The 6,000-nt window shown below is 46.1% G+C and overlaps 1 protein-coding gene and 1 long non-coding RNA gene across 6 annotated transcripts in view; one reads left to right on the top strand and one right to left on the bottom strand.

The window, feature by feature from the left end:
* CDH9 (cadherin 9) overlaps positions 1 to 6,000 on the top strand; it is a 237,858-nt gene that overhangs the window by 9,488 nt on the left and 222,370 nt on the right. For all 3 annotated transcript variants that reach the window (XM_078392718.1, XM_020809332.3, XM_078392719.1), the window contains exon 1: positions 1 to 6,000. This exon is cut by the window's left edge and continues 9,488 nt beyond it; it is cut by the window's right edge and continues 24,407 nt beyond it. The gene's annotated coding sequence lies outside the window, so the exon portion shown is untranslated.
* The window catches only part of LOC140706834 (uncharacterized), a 209,146-nt gene that overhangs the window by 109,543 nt on the left and 93,603 nt on the right, over positions 1 to 6,000 (bottom strand). The window lies entirely within an intron of this gene.

Here is a 6,000-nt window from a genome sequence, read left to right as displayed (position 1 = left end):
AATGTCCTTCCACTTTAAATATAGTGCTGCTTAACACCAGGTCTGTATCCAATAAATCCCAAATTATTCAAGACCTTATCCTAGAGGAGGACACAGACCTGGCATGCAGAACTCAGACTCGGATGGGCGGAAAAGGGGATATTCCCCTGACCTTCGCCTGCCCTCCAGTTTATGCAGTCCAGCACCAAGGTAGACTGGAGGGGCAGGGGAGAGTAGCCATTGTATATAAAAACACTCTAAAGGCTGTTAGATACACTGTGGTGGTGATACCTAGTTTGAGCCCCTTCATCTGTTGATTGGGGCCAGGGATGGTATTGGGATCTTGCTGGGTTACCGCACTTTCCGCGACCCAGCCATTTCCTTACTGGAGGAATTTCATCTCCGCAGCACTGTTAGAATCCCCGAGGCTTTTGGTCTTGGGTGATTTCAACATTCATGCGGGGGCGGAGGTTTCCAGTCCAGCTCTTGAGTTCTTAGAAACCATGGCTTCCTTGGACATGTCACAACATGTCAATGGCCCCACCCACATGCAGAGAGAGTGTGGTCTGATGGTGACTGACCTTGCATCGGTCCACTTGTCATGGTCAGATCATTAATGTAACCTCTCAGTGGCTCTCCCTCCCTGCAGGGAGCAAGGACCTATTTTAATGGTCCACCCTCAAAGGCTACTGGATCATATAGGATTCCATGATTCAGTGAGAGGGATTCTGGCCGACCTGACTGGCACTCCTGATTGATGGCTGGCTTGCCACTGCTATCAGGGCTGTTGACACAATCGCTACTAAAAGCGCTCTCTGTTGCAGAGCACGTCCAGCGCCCTGGTTTAACCAACAGCTGTGAGCTATGAAGCAGAACAGGAGAAGGCTAGAGTGCAATTGGAGATGGAACCTGCTGGAGTATAATCAGAAAACTGTCAGGATCATGACTAACCATTACCTTACTAAGGTGAGGGCTGCTAGTTGAGCTCACTTTGCTGTCCGGACAAGCAAAGCTTCAAATCAGCAGGCGGAACTTTTCCGTATAGTCTGCAATCTAACTGGAATTGGTCTAAGTGATAGGCCTCCTACTAGTATCTCACCTGACCAATTTGTGGCATTTTAAAAATCTAAAGTGGAGGCCATCCGCCGGGAGCTCTTTTTTGAACACAGTAGATCGAGCGGAGACGTCCAGCGTTCCACCTTGCCCAATGAGATTTGATCTCTTTCAGCCTCTGATGCCAGATACGGTGGACAAGGTGCTTGACCGCTGTCATGCCACCAGCCTGGCTAATCAAAGCAGCCAGGCCTATAACAACCAAATGGGCCATTGCAAACATTAATGGGTCTCATTCATTAGGCTCATTGGGAAGAAATCAAATTTGGTGGCGGATGATATTGGCAATTATAGGCCTGTTGCCAATGTTTCTTTCTTTAGTAAAGTGGTGACAAGCTTCAGGTCCTTCTGGATGAAAACAACACCCTGGATTCATTTCAGTCAGGCATCAGGCCATGCCACGTTATGGAAACGGCATTGGTCGCCTTGTTTGATGACCTCCTGAGGGAGGCTGACAGGGGCAAAATGTCTCTGTTGGTCCTTCTTGATATCTCAGCTGCCTTTGATACTGTTGACAATGGTATCCTCCTGGGGAGGCTCTCCAAGCTGGGAATTGGTGGTCTGGTGCTAGCCTGGCTCTGATCCTTCTTGGAGGACCATCCGCAGAGAGTACATCTTGGGGACAGTGTATTGGCTCCATGGAATCTCAATTGTGGGGTTCTGCAGGACTTGATTATCTCCTCAATGCTGTTTAATATCTACATGAGGTCACTGGGTCAGGTTTTTAGGGGGTGTGGGGCTTCGTGTCATGTATGCTGTCAGTATGCTGATGACATCCAGCTCTACATCTCCTTTTTTCCTACAACAGTGGATGCCGTTCCGTCCCTTCAGTGCTGTCTGGATGCCGTACTGGGTTGGATGCAGGAGAATGGTCTGAGGCTGAACCCAAACAAGACAGAGATTGGTGGTTTGGGATACCCCCTCACATTTGGTGGGGTGACACTCACCACAAAAACTGAGGTTCGCAGCTTGGGGCTACATCTTGATCCGGAGCTTACCATGGAAACCCATGTAGCATCAGTGGTCCGCACCACCTACTTCCATCTTTGGTGGGTCACCCAGCTGTGTCCCGATCTTGATGTTGGGGCTCTCATCACTCTGGTTCATGTGCTTGCAGTCTCGAGATTAAACTACTGTAATGCGCTCTACGTGGGACTACCTTTGAGATTGATGCAGAAGCTTCATATGGTGCTGAATGCGGTGGCCAGACTTCTTACTGAGGTGAGAAAACATCAACATATCTCCCCCACTCTGGCAGCCTTGCATTGGCTACCTGTTCGTTTCCACATTGATTTCAAAGTATTAATGATGACACATAAAGCCCTAAATGGTTTAGGACCTCAATATCTGGCGGAACGCCTTTTCCCACCTAGATCTACCCATATCACTTGTTCTAACCAGGAGGGGCAGCTGAGGGGCCTAACGTCGAGGGAGGCCCAAAGAGAAAGAACAGGAAAGTGGGCCTTCTCGGCAGTGGTGCCTTGGATCTGTAACAATCTCCTCCCAGAAATTTGGCTCCCTCGCTGGGCATTTTCAAGAGCCAACTTAAGACCTGGCTCTTCAGACAGGCCTTCCCTCCTGTGGATACCTAACTTATTTCACCATTCTCTAGTGTATTAATAATGTTGTCTTATTTTATTTTAATATTGTTGTTAGCCGTCCAGAGTAGACTTCAGTCTAAATGGGTGGGATATAAATTAAATAAATAAATGAATAAACTGATAAAGTAATCCTGGCAACAGCCATTTTCAGAAACTAAGGAGTCCCCCCAATAGCTTTTTCACCATGAAAGGGACCCAAAGAAACCTCAGGAAATGGGGGAGAAGGGAGATTAGAAATTTATAACTTCAAAAAAGTTGCTGTGGACAATGACGTCACCAACCTTACGTGGTGTCCCTTCTGGCAACAAGACCTCAGCCTCTGAGTGACACATGAGCTAAAAACAAAACACAGACCTGCATTCTTCATTCTCCTATCTATGTTTTCCTGATCTAATGTCACTACGAGAAAAAGACAGGGGGAAAAACTGAAGCCAGATAAACCTCAACTTTTCTTCAACTTCAGTTTCCATATAATAGGGAAAATCAGAACCAGAACAGAAGATGTCTACTTCTAATGGCACCACATTGTGGCTTTCTATTTTTAATCTTTATACTCTCTGAGTTGCACCACATGAGAAACTCTAAGCAGAACCTCCAAAACTGTGAGTCACACAACCTCCCAATATAAAGCCAATAAGTATATCTGCATTTCCAAGCATCTGTTACTTTGTAATATGTGCACAAACAGATGCATTAGCATTCCCAAAATAATGTTATTCCACCAACAGCAAAGACATAAACCCCCTAGTACACAGTATCAATAAACTCCCAAGCATATTTAAATAAATTGGATTATTCCTTCAAATCATCCAGCCATGAGACAGCTAATCACTATTTTTGTTTTCTTTTTTAAAACTCACCAGCCTTCTAAAGACTTGCTAAAATAGGATTATGCTTACCTAACTGGGTAGATGAGCATTTTAAATTCCTTCTGACACTCTCTGTAATTTTATAGCAGGGTCAGATTTTGACAGCTACCTCAGCTACAGAACACATACTTGTGTATGTGTGCATGGATGCATGCATGTATTGGTGGAGATGGAGCAAGTAAATACAGAAACCTTCAGCCTTGGCATTTTCAACTACGTCATACAGAAATAATGGATTTGTAAAGGTGATACTTATACTGGTGTCAAACGCTGATTACAAGCACTGCTCCCATTTTCAGGGTCAGGCTGTATTTCTGGGTGGTGGGTGGGTGGGAATCAAAAGCTGGCTTTAAGGATTAGTTGTGATGAATGAATACACTCAGATGTAAATCCTCAGGCTACATGCATAGAAAAGTCTCTGGTTCATGTCAGCAGTACCTGGAAGGAGGCAAAATCTAGTGTTAGACAGTACAGCCGGTTAATAGAGGTGACATGTGAGGTGAACATTCAGTGCTGTAAGTACTGATTTCTATGCATGGTGAAGATGCCTAATTCTACAGCACCATCATCCCACCTGATGCTTGCCCTGCAACCTTACATGAAGAGTGGCAGAGATCAGATCTAATACATAAAAGAGGTACAAGTACAGAATGGGAATTATCCCTGAAGTAATCCCGGTAGCAAATAAATTCTCAGGGGGCTTGGAGGAGAATGGCAGGACATTAAAGGCAAGGCAGCTGAAATCCCACATTCTTAATGTTGAGATAGACAGTTTTTGTTGTGCTATACAGAGCCAGCTCCAAAGCAACTACACATGAACACTTGAAGTCTGTTGCTTCCAGTTTGCAAAACAGCTCTGTGTGCAATCAATCCCTCATAGATAGAATCATATAAAAGATCAGGGGATGCTTGACTTGATTTCTATATTGTTCTCTGCCCCTCTATTCTATCTCATTCCACAGGCTGCAATTGCATTTTGCCACACAACAGGAACCTCTGATACAGAGAGTAGTGATCACTTCCCCATCAATGGCCACAAAACTGCAATAACATTTAAATGAAACACACAGAGTGACTCATTGCTTCTCCAAGTGTCTCTGTCTGCCAAAGTGCCACACGTCAAAACCCAGAGATAATGGCATATGGCAACTACTTATACCAATGTGATTCTTGAGGCCAGATTTTTGCTATGCTTGAATTGCTATCTGGTAACACTATTGAGAATAGATCTCTTGTTTTTCCCCTTTTGTTGTTCTCCTTTATTTCTTTGCACTTGTTGTGGTAGTGTTTCTCTTTGTCTCTACGTGACAGTTGGTGAAGAACTGCATTACTTTTATTACCTTTTACTTTTGCTTTGAACCTATCCTTTGCTGCCCCACCCAATGCCTGCCTGGCCATCCCATGCCAACATGGTGTTCCGAAGTCCACTGAGTAGAATGAGTAGGTTGGCAGACCTTTCAATCAACAAGCCTAGTGGCTCAGCAGCAGTTTAACTCAGTAGGTAGGCAGAAGCAGGAACAAGGGACAAAAGCTCAGGTCACTCCATTGCATGGATTTGAACTGCTGAACTTCCGCTCAAGAAGCCCAGTGGCCACCCTGATTAACCACTGTTAGTAGCACATTGCAGTTGGACCCTGTTCTCCTGCTGTTGCTGCTGCTTTGAGAACCTCAGTTGCCTCCTGGCGACAAACTTAAGGCAAATGTGATGTGGCAGAAGAAGAAGACGAGAGTCTCCTGCAGCTGCCTTTTGCCTCAGTGCCCCAATGGGGACAAAAAGCCTGCTTTCTGACTGTGAACTTCCTTGGTGCCTGTTGGGGCAAAAAGTCAACAGCGTTGCGTTGCTGGCCATTTGAGCGATTTCCTAATCCTGCAGCTCCTTCCATTTGGGCTACATTCCAAAAGGTCTGTCTGCTCTGCCCTACCCAAAGCCTGTCCAGGCATGGTCCTGTTGCCCCATCGCCTGGTTTCAGACTGCAGAGCTTGTCTGGTTTTCAACCCGTGCCAAGGGGGCCGGCCTGTCTAAGCCCCCAGACCTCCAAGGGGTATCCTTATCATATCCGGGCAGTCTCAGCAGCAATGTTGTAAGCAATCCCCAGCTTTCTAGTTCTATACAAGCATCTTTGCCACCCCATCACCCCATTGCCTGGCTTCAGATTGCAGAGCTGATCTGTTTCTGTCAGGCCCACGGCCCCATGGATTAAGCACTGTTAGTAACACTGTTCATCTGATGGTGCTGCTGGTGCTGTTGGAAGTTGCAAGCAACCTCAGTTACCTCCTGGGGGCAAAAACTTCACAGGCAAATTTGATGTTACTGAAGAAGACCAGAGTCTGCTCTGCTGCCTTTTGCCCAGTGCTCTGATGGGGCAAGACACACCACTTTGCTGCTGCCAATTACCTCAGTGCCCAATGCAGCCAAAAAGGCCTGCTTTCCTGCTGCC

The sequence above is a fragment of the Pogona vitticeps genome, chromosome 4 (genome assembly GCF_051106095.1).
Source record: "Pogona vitticeps strain Pit_001003342236 chromosome 4, PviZW2.1, whole genome shotgun sequence".
Classification (NCBI taxonomy): Eukaryota; Metazoa; Chordata; class Lepidosauria; order Squamata; family Agamidae; genus Pogona; species Pogona vitticeps.
This window is presented reverse-complemented; position numbering and strand designations above follow the sequence as displayed.